A 17,174-nucleotide genomic window follows, 5' to 3' on the forward strand; every position below is an offset into this window, starting at 1 on the left:
TGATAGGAATTGAAAAGTTTTATTGAGATAAAACGAGTTAATCAATTAAGATTGATATATCAATTCTTGTGTACGTTGATATTCCCATCCAAAAACTCATGCTGTAGTTGGCAATAAAATATTTCATGAAGTTTCAATAAATTCCATAAACATTTGATATTACAGGTGAATATTCTACTTTGGAATAGAAAAGATAGAACTCATCAATATAAAAAAAATATACTATCAATTTAAGAAAAGCAATCAATAATTATATGTATTACCAACTACATGAAAGTAACAAATTAAGAGTTCCAGACCCTGGTTAAAAAAATATATTGAATCCAATCAAATCTTACTAAAATCTCATTGAATTAGACATAGACAGTGTTCTAGCCAAATTCTATTTGGTGATTTTTCAATAACATTTGGCTGGATTCAACAGGTTTCTTCAATGGGCAACCAATTAAATTTAACCAAATCTTATTCAAATTAGTTTATGTTCTATCCAGATTCCATTGAAATGAAAATGATTGGATTGAACGGATTTTTTTTTAAGGAGGGCTGCAAATTTTAGATACTTAACTAACAATTTGCGCAATGAATAAGTAAATATTCATGCTGGTAATATGTACTATATTATGGGTGTGCGAGTTCTCAAAAATTTCAAGCAATTGTTGAGTTGAGTACTTTAGAATCAAGTAGAGAAAAGTATTTAAAAAATTTTATACTGAGAAATGTTTTAAGACTCATGTATTCTCCATCCCCAGTTATTTTTGTAAATAAGATTAAAATATTTCTACTGTGAAATATAATTTCATATTGCATTGAAATTAATTTTGTATTTGTTTTTGAATTTCTGTTTTTATGTTTTTGAATTTCCAAGTTGAAAAACATAATATTACGAGTTATTTTGAACGTTGTTTGGAAAAATATAATTAGACTTCATCTACATTATGGTTATTCTACAGTCAGGAAAAATTCTGAAAATAGTTACTGAAAGTCAAGGAAAATCATTTACAAAATTTTTGGGGAACCCTATTATAAATATTCATTCATTCATTCATTCATAGTGTTCTGCTATTAGGGCAGGTTCTGTCACGGCTACTGCTCTCCACCTTGTACTATCCTTTGTTAACCTCTTTGTTTCCACATATTTTCCCTTTTCCATAATTCCATCCATCATTTGAAATCTCTTCCTTTTGTTCCATTCACTAAGCCTTCTATTGCTTCCATTAATAAACACCTCATACAATGTCCTAGCTGATTCCTTTTCCTATATTTAATCATATTTAGTATTTTCCTGTTGTCTCTGATTCTCCTTAATATTTCTTCATTTGTCATCTGACATTTAGCATTCTGTGCCACACCCTCATCTCAGAAGCCTCAGTTTGTTTCCTGTCTGCCTTTCTCATCGTCCATGTTTCAGCTTCATAGAGCATCACATTCCAGATTACACATTTCATTAATCTCTTCCTTAACGTTAAGTTTAACTTTCCACACAGCAATCTCCCTTCTTATTAAATACCTGATTACTTCTTGATATTCTTATTTTAATTTCTAGTGAATAGGTAGGTTTATTTTCCCCCTGATTCCTTTCAGCTGTATAAACTATGTAATGATATTTTTTTTGTAACTGCTTAACTTCTGTATGTCAGTTCGATAAAACTTACCATATTATGTTTCAACATACGGTTACAGTTGATAAATTGTTAGTAACAATAGTGCCAGCCTATATTTGTTGTTTCTCCCTTATCACTACCCAACTGTGTATTCACATGATTGTTTTAAATAAATTCTGCCAGCCTTTATTGAGAAGAGTATTCTGTTAAAAGAAAATTGATTAAAAGAAATGGATTTAATTTTTAACTGTTACACACAATTTATAAAGATAGTTTTGATGCAGTCTTTTGTGATTAATTCTCTTTCTATCGATAGTGTGTCATCATCATTAAATTAAAAATATATATATAATTATTATTACTAATATGATGAGGGTCATTTGATAACATTGATAAACACAATTTTTTTTCTTATATGTGATACATGAAACTGATATGTTTTTTAATGCTGAAAATTAATCTAAAGTCAGAATTTTTCCATCATGCTGCAATTTTGAAAAAATTGAAAATTGTTATAATCTCATGATGATGCATGATTAAGAACATACGTTTTTTATTTTATATTTATATTTTATTACCTTATATTTATCTGCTCAGTATATATTTTTAACTTTATTAATTGGTTGTTAATCGTGAAACAATAACTTAAGTTGTAACACAAACATCACATATCATGTCAGCATACCACTATTGAAGCGTACATGAACAAGATTCATCATGTCTTTACAAATTAAAACAACATAAAGCTTTGTTTTATTTTGTTAGTATAATCTCTTCAGTGTGTGTGATAGCTGTATTAGGTAAGTGAGCAGTGAAATCTCGAAATGCCTTGTAAATATATAAATGATTCGAACAGTTTTTGTTACTTATGCGGTGAGTTCACTACAAAATCACATAAGGAAAGCATTAAACCTTTAATTAAAAAAAGGTTTAAGTTATAGTTAAACTGTAAAATCAGTGATCAGGATAAGACATGGACATCTCATTTCATATGTTGTAACTGTGTGATCAACTTAAGAAGATGGCTAAAAAGCACTTTAAAGGTCTTTGCGTTCAGCGTCTCCGGTTTGGTGTGAACCAAAAGATCACTTAACCAATTGTTATTTCTGTTAAACTAATGTGTCTGAAATTTCTAAGAAGTCTAAATACACTGCACTCTATCCTTGATTGCTATCTGCACTCAGACCTTTACCTCATACTCAATCCATTCCTGAGGTTTGTGAAAATAGAGATGAAGTGAAAATTATGGAAGAAGACAATCATGATTCAGACTCTGAATTACTGTCTAATGAGCCACATCTTTTATCACAAGGTGAATTAGATGACTCTGTAAGAGAGTTAAACTTATCAAAAAATTAGGCTGAACTTTTAGGCTCAAGATTGCAAAGTTGGGATTTACTTAAAAAAAAAAAAACAAGTCTCAGGCTATTGAAGCTACAAAAAGATTTTTCTCATTAGTTTGCTGAAGAAAATTCTTTAGTTTACTGTACAAATGTTGTTGAGCTTATGCAACTCTTAGGGGATGTTCATGTACCTGAGTAGTGGCTCGTTTTTATTGATTTCTCCAAGTATAGCTTAATAGCATTTCTGCTTCACAATACAAACATCTCTTTGTATCAGTATGTTAAGAAATTTATATTAAAGAAACATATGATGTTATGGAAACTGTTATTGAAAAAAAGTAAACTATAAATCCATAGTTGGTACCTGTGTGAAGATTTAAAAGTAATAACTCTTTTGTTAGGGTATACAAAATACTGTTGCTTTGTTTATGAATGGGACAGTTGAGCTAGGGATCAACGTTATGTAATAAAACAATAGAAGGAATGTGAGAACTTAATTCCTGGTGAAAATCATTACTCATGAACCTGTAGATAAACCAGAAAAATATTTTTATTGCTCCCTCATATAACGGATTAATAAACTTTTTTATAAAAATTATGAAGAACAGTCAAGGATCTTGTACATAAGACAGAAATTCCCAAAAGTAAGTGAAGAGAAAATTAAAGAAGGGATTTTTGTTAGCCCACAAATAAGGAAACTGATTTAATGAAATGTGTAACTATGTGTTGATATAGAACATACTACTTGGATAGTGTTTAAAAATGCTTGCAAAAATTTTCTGTGTCCTTAAATTACAGAATTACCAGAATATTGTAGTTAAACTGGTAAATTTATATAGAAGTTTGGAATCTCACTAACATTTCACTTCCTACATTCACATTTGGATTTCTTCCTGCCAAACTTCGGTGCAGTAAGTGATGAACAGAATGAACATTTTCACCAAAATATTTAAGTGTTAGAAAACCATTACCGAGGCAAATGGAGTATTAATATGCTAGCTGATTAGTGTTGGACTTTAATTTGATATATACCTGAGGCTACCTACAAAAGGAGAGCATCTGCTAACAAGTTTTAATGTAAGTATATGACATCCCATAACATTAATTATATTAACTTTTATAAACCTTTAATGTGCCGTTTCTATTAACATCTTGATTCTCACCCAAAATGTGTCATTATTCTGCACAATAATGCCATCCCTATATAGCACCAAAGATATGGGAAGCTATTCAATAGCCGGGTCAGGAGTCTGCATCTACAGTACAGTATTGATCTTGCACCATCAGATTGTTTTTGTTTTGTCCTCCTAGAGCTTTACATGGCACAGAGTTTGGCAACAGTGAGCAGGTGAAGAATCCAGTACAAGAATGGGACACTGAGGTAAAAGTTCTTCACTACTAGAATAAGAAAGTCACAGGAAAATGAGACAAGTGCCTAATTATATCCAGGGATTACGTTGAAAAGTTAATTTTCAGCTAAATGTAAAAGTAGTGTTAGTATTGTGGCCATTGAATAAATAATCATTTTTCTACAGTCATTTGTCTTTAATTATTGAGTGACCTTCAAAATATTAGTGCTTAACAAGACTTGTTTAATGTTAATAACTTAAGAATTTAGATTATGCTAAATTTTTGAATTACCGTAACTGAAAAAAATAAATACATTTCTTGGTTTTTATTTGTTAATTCAATTTATAGCAATCTGTAATAACAAAGATACAAATAGTATATTCTTTTTCTGGCCTTACTCTTTTTTATGATAAAAAGGTGAATTTTGCATATGTAAAAAGTGGCAATCATAACCAGCTTATCTGAACCTAAAACCTTCCAGATTTTTAATTGCTTAAGTTATGACTCCCCCTCTATGAATCATGAGACCTTGCCAACGGTGAGGGGGCTTGAGCGCTCAGTGATGCACAGTAGCTGGATCAAAGGTGCAACCATATCAGAGAGGTATCTGTTGAGAGCCAGACAAAGGAATGATTCCTGAAAGAGAGCAGCAGCTCTTTCAGAAGTTGTTAAGGACGTAGGTCAAGAGGACTTAAATGGCTATATCAACATCACTCAATCTTCTGAGTACTGCATAGCTGAAAGCAATGGAAAACTACAGCTGCTTTTTTTTTTCAAGAAAATGTAACTCTGCATTTTCATGTAATAAAGACAGAGGCGCCTTCCTTGGTAAAATATTCCGGAGGTAAACTGGTCCCTCGTTTGGATCTCTGGCTGGAGACTAATAAGGAAGGGGTCACCAGAAAATTAGAAAATAACATTCTATGAATCAGAGCGAGGAATGTTAGAAGTCTAAAAAAGTTTGGTAGATTCAAAGTTTAAAGAGGCAAATGGATAGATTAAATGTAGACATAGTAGGAATTAGAGAGGTTTGGTGGGAAGAGAAGAACGACTTTTAGTCAGGTGATTTTAGAATAATTAACACAGCTTCAAATAAAGGGCGGGCAGGAGTAGGTTTTGTAATGAACAAGAAGATAGGAAAGAGAGTAGAGTATTTTAAAATTCATAGCGACAGAATCATTGTGATAAGGTTAAATCAAAACTTAAGCCGACAACTATTGTTAACATCTATATTCCTATAAGTGCCCATGATGATGATTAGGTAGAGTGTATATGAAGAAATTGATGAAGTAATTAAACACATAAAAGGGGATGAAACTTTAATAGTAGTTGGAGATTGTAATGCAAGTATTGCATTAGTATTGCAAGGGAAATATTGTGGGTGAATATGGGCTGGGCAAAAGGAAAGATGGGACCGACTTACAGAGTTTTGTATGAACTATAATTTAGTAATTGCCAACACCAGTTTAAAAATCATAGTAGAACAATATACACATGGAAAAAGCCAGGTGATACTGCAAGGTATCAGATAAATTATATCATGGTTAAGCAAATATTTAGAAATCAACTCGTCGACTGCAAAGCTTACCCTAGAGCAGACATTGATAGCGATTATAATTTGGTGATAATGAAATGTAGATTGGGGTTTGAAAACCTAAAGAAAAGGTCTCAGATTAATCTGTGAAATTTAGAGAAGCTTGAGGAAGAGGAGAACAAAGCTTGAGTACCTGAGAAGAAAAGATTAGAATGTTATGAAATGTAGTGCTATAGGAGAATGTTAAAATCAGTTGAGTGAATAAAGTGACAAATGAAGAGGTGTTGCGGCAAATCAATGAAGAAAGAAGCATTTGGAAAAATATAGTTAAAAGAAGAGACAGACTTATAGGCCACATGTTAAAACATCCTGGAATACTCGCTTTAATATTGGAGCAGGTAGAAGGGAAAAATTGTGCAGGCTGGCAGTGTTTGGAATATGTAAAAAAAATTGTTAGGGGTGTAGGATGTAGGGGGTTTACTGAAATGAAACGACTGGCACTAGATAGGGAATGTTGGAGAGCTGCATCAAACCAGTCAAATGACTGATGACAAAAAAAAGTTGTGACTGATTATTTTCCAGCATCTTTCAGCAATATGAAGAAAAAAATTATTAATTTATGATTTATACAAAATTAGATGTATTTAAATTAAAAAATTTATTTTTTTTTAAATTCACAAATTTTATTTTATTTTTAAAGAAAATTGTTCAGTAAAAATAGTAAAGGAATCATCAATAATTTTACAGTTTGTGAATTAATTTACTTTAATGTGTTAATCGACTGGATGGGCAAAGGGCTGTGTAATATACACCCACAGATATGTACATTAACATTTTTTGTCAACAGTGCACTCAGTCCATGTTCATCCTATACCTAGACATCTTTATAAGTATTCTTCAATAAAAAATTGACTGATGTTTGAAAAGACAGCGATATGGAATTGTCATCTCAGTTGGCTGTCCATGAACCATTATGAAAAATTATTTTGCAATGATTTTAATAAAATCACTATAGGTGTTTCCATTACTAAGGTTCTGTTTTTCTGTCGACTTAAAAAAAAAGGTTTGACAGACATCTGTACACTTTCCTTTATAAGCAGAATTCTGTTTAAGAGAATTTTAACTTTTCAAAAATTAAAAAGCCAATTTTTTCTAATTGTAACTTCTATTTTTTTTCATTTTCAGGTATTCGAGTGCATTTTTTTGAAAGTCTGAAAAAGTAAATAAAAGTTCATTTGTATTAGTTAAGTTGTAAAGTAATAGTAATATTAAATGATAATTAGTAAGAAGTTTAGTCTTCCAGTTTAAATCGACTGTTTAATTTCTGGGCAGTTATTTAGAAGTATTTTCTGCTATTATGAGTTTTATATAAATATAACTTATTCAAAATGTTTTTCATTTTGATTTTTCTTAACATTTTATTAATTATTTTGTATGTGTACTTAATGAATGAAATATTTACTGGCCGTGTGTACAACATTGACATCAAAATTTCCAGACTGAAAACCCTTGAATGAGCTTGTGCCACGCATACTGATATCGTGTCTAAACATCACTATTGGTTTTAGCATTCTTCCCTTTTTCTGTAATACTGTTTCAAAATATATCAAATTTTGTGTTTACTTTTATCCATTTTGAAGACGCAATAACTTATAAATAAATTAAATAATATATTATAACCTTTCTAAAAATGCTCGGTATGTCATCTTTCAAAAGTACATAAGCGTTGCCAGATCTGATTAATATTACCTGAGTTATGCGATCTTAAAACCATCTACTGATAGAATGCAAAGAAATGTTTTCCCTGACTCCATATATCCAGATCATGTTAAAAAATAAATTGTGCAGAGTAATTTATGTGAAACACACTTAATCCAGGGTTACTTGTGAAAAGTAATAAAATCTAAAAATACCTATTTTGAATTTTTAATTAATTTTTTTTTTTAAATTTAAATAATGGTTTATGCTATTACCATGTTAGAAAAAACATAATAATAAAATTACTATAACTACATTAATATTTCACCTGTGTTTGTATATATATATATATATTTGTGTGTGTGTGTATGAGAGGTTATCTCTAAAGTAAAAACTGTTTCATTGTAAAAAGATTTATTCTGAAAACTTTATAAACATTTTTTATTTCTCTTAAAATACATACCTTACACTACTTCTCTACATAATCGCCACATGAATTAAGACATCATAGCGACACACCAACTTCATTATACCCCTGTCATATTCTTCTGCTGCAGTCCATTTAGCCTCTGATTAACAGCCTTTTTAAGTTCATTGTCACCTGCGAATTGCTTACCACTCAAAATTTCTTTCAATTTCCCAAACAAATGGTAATCAGAAGGAGCTAAGTCCGGACTGTATAGTGGGTGATCGTAAATTTCCCATCTAAATATTCTCAGTAAATCACATGTTGAACCTGTAACATGTGAACGTGCATTATCGTACAGCAAGATGACACCATTAGTCAGCCACCCACATTGCTGATTTTGAATGGTGTGCCATAACTTACGTAGAGTTTCACAATAAGCCTCTGCATTTATAGCCATTCCACGTGGCATGAAATCAATAAGCAGTATTCCAAACCGATCCCAAAAGACTGTGGCCATCAGTTTGCATCCAAATGGCTTGACCTTTGTTGGTCTGGTTGGTGAAAGGATGACGCCATTCACTTGACTGCCATTTTCTCTCCAGCATGTAATATGAAATCCATGTTTCTTCACCGGTAACATTTAAATTAAGGAACTCATCACATTTTTCTGTGTAGCGCATCAAAAATTCCAAAGCAGATTCCATCTGAATTTTTTTGTGATGTTCTGTAAAGACATGCGGCATCCAACGTGCACAAACCTTTCTGAAGCCTAAATGGTCATGAACAATATGACTGATTAGCAGCTCTTGAAACATTAGGAAAACAAAGGGCCAGGTTGGAAATCATTGAGCGATGATCTTTTCTGATTTCATCATCAATGAAATCAGAAAACATATGACTTCGGTTTAGAGAACGTATGACTTCACATATTTCACAGTCGGTGGCGTCATCGATTTTCCTATTCACGTAATAACTCACATGCAAACAAAGATACTGACTGTTTTTTTTTAACCTCCAGGACCACTGTTAGGTATTACTTCAGAGGATGAGATGAATGATTTGTAGCGTATGAAAATGCCATGTCTGACCGTATTCAAACCTGGGATCTGCGGATCAAAGATACTACAACGTGACAACTTACAGACAACAATGCAGTGTGTACATTACTAGTGTGGCCATAAACAACACAGATTGGCCAACCTTAAGGAGAGAGATTTCCCAGTGTTCTTTACTTTAGAGATATCCCTCGTGTATATGTTTATAGTAAATATGTTTGTTCACAGTTAATTAAAAGTACTGATTTATATAAAAATGTTACATATAGAAAAAAAATTTGCTATCATATTATCATCTCAGCTCCACATTTTTGTCATGTAAAATATATTGTTTTGCACGAATCTAACAAATAAGTAAAAGAATCCAACAAACTATAATAAAACTTTTTTGATTGAAAACCCTTCCTAGACTTCCAAGAAGTATAGAAAGTCTAAAAAAACTTTAAAATTAGATTTAATAGTTTACAAAATAATTATTATTACTGTATATAATAAAACAATTGTACTTTTAAAGTAGAAAGCAACTCATAAAATGGATTATCAAATAAAAATTTATTTAATGTACAGTTTTGTGACCAAAGTTTGACTAAAAATCTAATATGTAATTTTTAATTGAAGTGGCTGAGAGATTTGAAAGAATGATTTATTGCCAGGATAAAAAATTGAAAAACATGCAAAAAGTAAATGAAATCAGGGGAAATGAACATTGCTTTTGTTTTTTTTTTAATTTTTAAGAATATTTCCCTCTCTTGAATCTGAAGTTATAACTGTATTCTAAATAGGCTAAAAGGTAGGTAATATGAATATTTTTTTTATGTTTTAATTAATAAATCCAACCTGTGCATTTTTTCAGAATGTTTCTAAAGTTGGTTTGAAAAAGGCTGTGTTTTGTTTTTTAAGTTGTTATATGATGATGTTCTGTGATAAAATTTTTCCAGCGATCACTTATTTTTGTATTGTCAAAATTAAACACATTTTACATGCATGTGTTGATTGTGACTCAGTAATTGTTCTCATTGCTTAATGAATCTTACTGCCATTTTACGCTAGCAAATCAGTTTTTATATTTATATTTTACCAGTCTCTCTACTATGATAATAATTGGCAAAAAAAAAAAAAAAAACATCGATGAGCATTTATCCTATTGATTAGGGACCTTTTTTCCTTTCTTTATAAGTATTTGGATGATGATTTTTTTTAAATAAATTATTATTTAATTATTCATTCATACATTAGTAAACAAAAGGCTGATGCCCAATAATAGTTACTTTAATTGATGATAATGAATTCCTTACTGTGTGAAAATATACAATCTGATCAAAACACAAACCCGAATCAAATCAAATTTCATGAAAATTATAGTTAGATTAATTAATTTCTCTGTAAAGCAGCTCATTATTTTATTATTCTTAAGTAATTTAGATGTAACTGCATTTTGGTGCACTGCAGTTAACACAGTTTGTAATTGTTATAAAATACTGTTATTTTATAACAATTACAAATCAAGTATCTAAAGTGAGTGAAGAAATTGTATACTTTTAAATACAGTGAACAATATTTGGGTCTGACCTGAAAATGAATTAAATTCTTTCAAAAACTTTTTTGTTGGCACCATTTTTTTTTTAAGTTTTGAAAAACTTTATAATCATTATTATGCAATTGTAATCATACTTGATCCTCATGTAATCTTTTTACTGGCCTCCAGGTCGCCAGTTGCTTTTCATTTTTTTATCTCTTATTGTTGTTATATCAGCTGAACCTTTTAATTTAAAATATTTTTCAGTACCAAAATTTTGCTGTATATTAGCGTTGAACATAGACTGTATTCTTTAGATTTATAATTTTTTTATATTTTAAACTACTGAACACTTTTTTTGTTAAGTTGAAAGATAACAAATTTTGTAACATTAAAAAAAAATTAACTGAGTTAAATTAGTTGGTACAGTAAAGTTTTGGTAAAATTTTCACTTATAAAAAAGAATATCATAATTGATTAAAAAAATATTGTTATTTTATCTTTATTATCTTCTGATGCAGTTGATCTTTTTTTTTTGTCCAGATTCACAAATATAGTTTACCAGTTATAAGTAATGTAATCTTCATTAGGATTTATAATATCAGTTTTTTAATGTAGTTCTAAACATTATAAGCTTATTCCATAAAACATTGATCAGTTTATTTAATTTACAATTCTATTGATTTATCATAAGAAGACACACTTTAAAAAAATATTCTTAAAAGAAAATAGAGTTATTGCATTATAAATAAAAAGCACAATTTTTATATAAGTGAAATACGTATGATAAGAGATTAATGGAATAAAAAAACAAACTTACTATCAGACTCGACCAACTCCCTGAAATGTAGAGGAAATTTTACTATTTGTATTTAAACTGAAAACCATAAATAAATCCTGTTTTATTGATAATATCTTCTGTTAACTCATTTTGTGTTGAAAGAACTTGTAAGATTAATAACTTTAGCCTGTTTAATGTAGATAATAAATTTGATTCTGCATAAGAGAAGGTTAATTTTATTTTAATTTATAATAAAGTGTAACTTTTTTTTAATGTTTTTAACAATTATTTGTAATTAAAATGAATAAATTTGTAATATGGTCAATATGAAAGTATCAACGAATATAAAAAAAAATAAATTAAAAACATTTGTTTTAGTTACCATTTAATGTGATTTTTTTTTGTAATTTGTAAATGATTATTTCATACATATTTAATATATACATATATCTTTTATAGTAAAAAAGATTTACTTTAGAAGAATAGTAAAAAATGTTTACTAGCTTACATAATTTATAAGCTTGTATAGTTCTGTTAATCGTAAACTAAAAATGTTGATTTTATGGCAGTATGATAACACATATGTGTAATAAAATAATATTGTACCTGTTAAGTATTTTTTTAATTTACATTATTGATTGTAACTTTTTGCAAGTAAAAATTTTTTAAAGGTTATATATTGTTTCTCATTTTTTTAATATTAAATTGTTTCAACTAAATTACCATAGTTTATTTTATGTTAGTATTGTATCTTGTTAATATGAATTCCATTATAAATCTTAATAAAGTATTCAATATATTGATCATCTAATATTATAATGTAGGTATTATATAACAGTTTTTACTATTAAAATTCCAACTGAACCAAAGAGGAAGTTTTTCTCCAAAGAGATAAATGTGAAAATATTAGAGTATTACCCCTTTATTCCCTTTTTTAACCGAGATTGCTGACCCATAAGACAGACAGCAACACGCTGACATCACATTCATGTAGAATATATGCAATGGAAACAGAGAAGGTTTTATCATGTCATGTCATCAACGTTGCACTCTTATATTTTCATTTGATCCCAAAGAATAAATCATTATCTAAACATTGTTGCCTTATTATGTAGTATTAATGAAACCTGCTACTAATTTAGTAAAAAACGCAATCAGAATATACAAGATAACACAGTACAGTACAGAAGACCATTTTAGATATACACACACACAGGAGTTGTTTTTTTTTTCAACCTGCAATCATACATCTAAGTAAACAAGGGATAGGCAGGAACCAGGTCTGCACATCGTGTGATTGCACCACCCCCCACCACAACCTCAGCCATTGCCGGCTCAGCCAAGCTACAGGCAATAGAACATGGCTACTATGATCGATGGTCCTGCCAAGTGTGATAAGTTTTCTACAAGCAGAAGGATGTAGTGCTGCTGAAATCAATCACAAAATGAGTCTAGTATATGGTGTAAACTTTATGAGTGATGAAAGTGTACAGGAATGGTGTAGGAAATTTAAGAAGGACAAATAGATGAAGGATGCAAGTCTGTTGCTACTGTACGCTTGGTTGAGCATGTTGATGATTTTGTCCATGACAAACGGAGGTTTACAATAAATTAACTTTCTGCAGAAATCCCAGAAATTTCAAGGTTTTCTCTGTACAAAATTGTAACTAAAGACCTAGGATACTGGAAATTGTGCACATTGGGTCCTAAAAATGTTGAGTGACTATCACAAAATGCAGCGAATGGCGATAAAAGTTGTACGTGCAAAAAATGAACCTATTTCACACTCACTATATTTTGCGTCCTGTAATAATTTTTATTTCTTTCTGTAGTTAAAAAGGAATATTAAGGGTAGTCGGTTCACCAAGGAGGATGTACTAAGGATGCAGTGAAGTCGTGCATCAAGGAAAGACCACAGCGTTCTTTATTGACAGAAATGAAAACGTTGGCACATTGTTGGGATTAATGTTTAGATATAAATGGTAACTACATTGAAAAAAAAAAGAGTAAATTTTTGTAGAAAATAAATTAATTTTAGGTCGCATTTATTTTATTTGACTGTCTCTCTTTATTTCTGAGAGATTGTTCATTATATTTCAGCCATCCCAAGTAAATAAAATATAAAGCCCTTCCTTTAATATTACCTCAATCAGAGAAGACAGTCTCTTTAAATCCTCAGTTAATTAGTATTTAATCAAATACTTGAAACATTCCTTAACCCCTACTATTGTAATTATCATTCGTGTCCTTGTTATGAAAGTCCTTGTTTCTCCCCTGTATGTACAAAGAGCATGTTCAAAAATAAGAATAGAGGCCTACATGAAGCTTTAGGAACTCATACAAATTAGATGAATAATCTTTTTCCAAGCCTGAAAAACTCTTCGTCCTGCCAAGCTTTCCCATAAAACAATTCCATAAGTTAGAGTTGACTGAATATAGGCATAATGAAAATCAGTGTTTTATCTAATGAGATGCTCTGGGAAATAACAGAAAATGCAAAACATAAGGAATTAATTTGTTTCATAAGGTAATTGATATGCACACCCCAGTTCAATTTTTTGTCAACCCTTACTCCCAGAAAACTATGTGATTCAACCTAAGTAAAACCATATTCACTCAATTTTGGCCCAGCTTCCATCAGTTTAAAATTGATAATCTTGGTCTTGGACTAATTCAGTGAAATCCATTACTAGTAAACCTGACTTTAATCCAGGTCAGGGCACTCCTAAGCAAATCACTCGTCTCCCCCCCCCCCAAACAATACTATTGTAACATCAGCAAAAAATATGAAATTCTCACTGATGATTTGCAGTAGATTGTTTATGTTGATTAAGAAGAGCAGCAGGCCAAAAACAAACTGCGTATCTAATGCACTTCCAGCTGGAGTAATACCTCAAGCCATTTCCAATTACATGTGTCCTCTGTATGTGGTTAGCTAAATAAGAAGCCATCTGATCCGACTCAGCATGTCCCTAGAAAAACCTCATGAGAACAATTTATATAATAAAAGCGAGTGTTCAACACATTCAAAAGATTTTGACAAATCACAGAAAATACCAGCTACCACTACCCTCTGAGAGTCATCTAAAGCAGATCGACAACCCATTCACAAAATCATACAAAGCAAACTTAGTACCATGTTTCTAAAATAATATTGAAAACTACAAAAATAGTTGATTTTTTCCAAACATTTTTCATCTTATGACATACCACTTATTCAAATATGTACTTTGAAAATGCAGGCAATAGGAATGTTGGTCTATAATTGCCCCAATTATATTTAGTTCTATTATCCTCAGTAAACTTCAGCCATAAATTAATTATCCCTGTCAAAACAGGTGCAAACTGATCAACATAAGTTTTAATAATACTAACAGGAATACCATCCCAGAATGACAAAGTTTTATTTTTAAGCAAACTTATAGCCTTGATCACATAGTTATCTGAAATCTTACCAACAGAAAATAACTTCCTATTTTGAGCTTTTATGGTGGTTAGAATATTTAATTTAGAAACAGCATTTATAAAATAAGCATTGAAATGCTGAGCCACAGCTGTGGGGCTTACAATTTTTTTTAACATCTACTCTCCTCAACTCAGGATTATCTGAGTAATCTAAGTTCATTATTACTAACTTTCCATGTTATTTTCAATTTGCTTTCAGCTGACTTAATGGACTTATTCTTTTAGCTGCCCTTACAAGTTTATTGAAAATTTTTTACATAAATCAAAAGTAGGGATCTGCTCTATATGAAGAATCTGTTTAATTTTGGCAGAGACCATTGTACCCAATTACCCAATTTACCTTTTTGGGGTTACCCAATTATTAGTTTTGCCTAACAGAAGTTTATGTGCGGTATACAGAGTTAAAAGTGTTATAAATTTATTTAAATAATCATTAAACATCCCATTCACACAAGGTACATCGAGACATTAAATGATAAAAAAAGATATATTTAAATTATTTTTACCATATATCCATCTTTGTACATCAGTATTGGTTTTTTTTTGCCTTTTTTCAGGTGGAGTTATAAAAAGAGATTTAAAGTCAGAAAAACCTGGATCTATATTGCACACAAATACATCTCCTACCAAAAAAATTTGTCAAAATGTTATCAATACACAATGCACTGTTTCCTGTCATTCTTGTAGGATCCTTAAAATTTACCTTAATACCATAAGTATTAGTTAAATCTATGAACTTAAGTTACATAACTCATTTCTCAGTAAATCATGCTTCTATAATAAAAGTTACTTCTTGCTTTTAAAAATGAAAGAAGTCACCAAAAATCTTAAAAAATCAGAATATGTGTGAAAGCCTAGTGCTCTATAAATGGACATAGTTTATGTGTGTAAAAATCCACTATCTTAAAGCCTTTTAATTTATTTAAAATGAAAATATCTGTTGCGTTAAACCAATGTTCATTAATTGAAATTACACCAATATTTAATGAGACACCGTGAAGGAATAATTTCAGTATCACTCAGCTTGTCAGCTGTACCAAATGAGGTATTCCTGTATGTTGCAATGCCATAACCGGCTTAAAGATTTAGGGTCAAAATTATGCATATTATCAATTCACAAAGTATTACAAGAGAATACAGCTGAAAATGAATCATTGTCATTACTTATTAAATTCTTATCTGAACAATACTGATACTGTTCACATTCACAAACTTTTGAATGATAGTTTGCCTTCACTCCAGTGAAGTGAATTTCATGTCACGTGTGATTAAATCTATATAGCTGATGGAGTTCCAACAGACTCACATTTCTGAACTGAGGAACCAATTTTCTAATTTGATCATTAATCAGAAATTTTTTTATTTATAAAGCTAATCTGAAACATGTCATACCTGTGTGGCATAGTTCCAATAATGTCATTAGCATGTTTCAACCTGGAAAAAAATTTTAATAGAACTATAATACTATTAACTGAGGGTTCCTTATTTGTTATTAAGACCAGTACTGAAAATCAAGACAGTAAAATCCCCCTTAGTCAGCAGATTTAAATCCCAACCCTAAGTATTCTCAACCACTACAGGTGTACAGCTTCACAGTTCCCGTTATTGTAGAGTGGAATAAAGAGTATGATGTAACGCTGTCCACAAGCTACCACTCCTGACCATCAGAAAAAATTTCAATTTTACTATCATTTCTTTTTGGCATACAGCTTTTACTTAAAGGTTTCTCTGTAAATGAACATTCCTCAGCTATCCTGGATAAGCTCATTATTTTGTCCGTTATCATCCCCAATACTTTTACAACTAGTATCTTTACAGCTGTTATTAGGACACCTGAAATATACATCATTAAACTTTTTTAAATAAGATATTTCCAGTGGAGTTTCTAAAACTGTGATAGGAAGTTCTGTTCATGTACCATGACAGATCTTATTTGGTAAACTGATTTCACTACTCAACACAAAATTTGTATCTAACATATTACACAACTACGGATCAAGTTGTGTAAGTCTAATTTGGGTGCTATTTTCAAATATGCTATTGAAATTTTGTTCCACTAAAATGTAAATGTAAAGATTTTATGTAAATCAAAAATTTGTAAACTTTTTTATAAGAGACTCATTTTGATCAAATACTTATTACAATTAAGAATAATAACTATATTTTTACTTTTAAACAATATGCATACATGATTATTAAAGAAAAATAAACATGTCTGCATGATGACATAACACATCTGTTGTTGCCTAAGGACACATCTGTTGTTTGGCTTGAACCTAAGGACCACTTTACAGACTGCTATATTTGTATGACAAATATATTTGGATTTTCTTTAAAAAAATAGAAGCTCATAAAATATGCAGATATGTCCTCAGCTCTAAAGCCTTTACTACATGGAGAGGAGTTACCTGTACCTGTACCA

The 17,174-nt window shown here is 30.4% G+C and overlaps 1 protein-coding gene across 12 annotated transcripts in view; it reads left to right on the forward strand.

Annotated features, from left to right (window-relative positions):
• LOC142332625 (transmembrane protein 184C) overlaps positions 1–17,174 on the forward strand; it is an 87,600-nt gene that overhangs the window by 47,699 nt on the left and 22,727 nt on the right. For 2 of the 12 annotated variants that reach the window (XR_012758356.1, XM_075379179.1), the window contains 2 exons: positions 7,014–7,047; positions 11,050–11,962. The exons of 2 other annotated variants lie outside the window; for them this stretch is intronic. The gene's annotated coding sequence lies outside the window, so the exon portion shown is untranslated. Of the gene's footprint in view, positions 1–4,255; positions 4,483–7,013; positions 11,963–15,309; positions 15,332–17,174 lie in introns of those variants that run through there. 8 more of the 12 variants (XM_075379170.1, XM_075379176.1, XM_075379172.1 and 5 more) reach the window with 5 other exon arrangements.

This window comes from Lycorma delicatula, chromosome 11, assembly GCF_047948215.1.
Source record: "Lycorma delicatula isolate Av1 chromosome 11, ASM4794821v1, whole genome shotgun sequence".
Classification (NCBI taxonomy): Eukaryota; Metazoa; Arthropoda; class Insecta; order Hemiptera; family Fulgoridae; genus Lycorma; species Lycorma delicatula.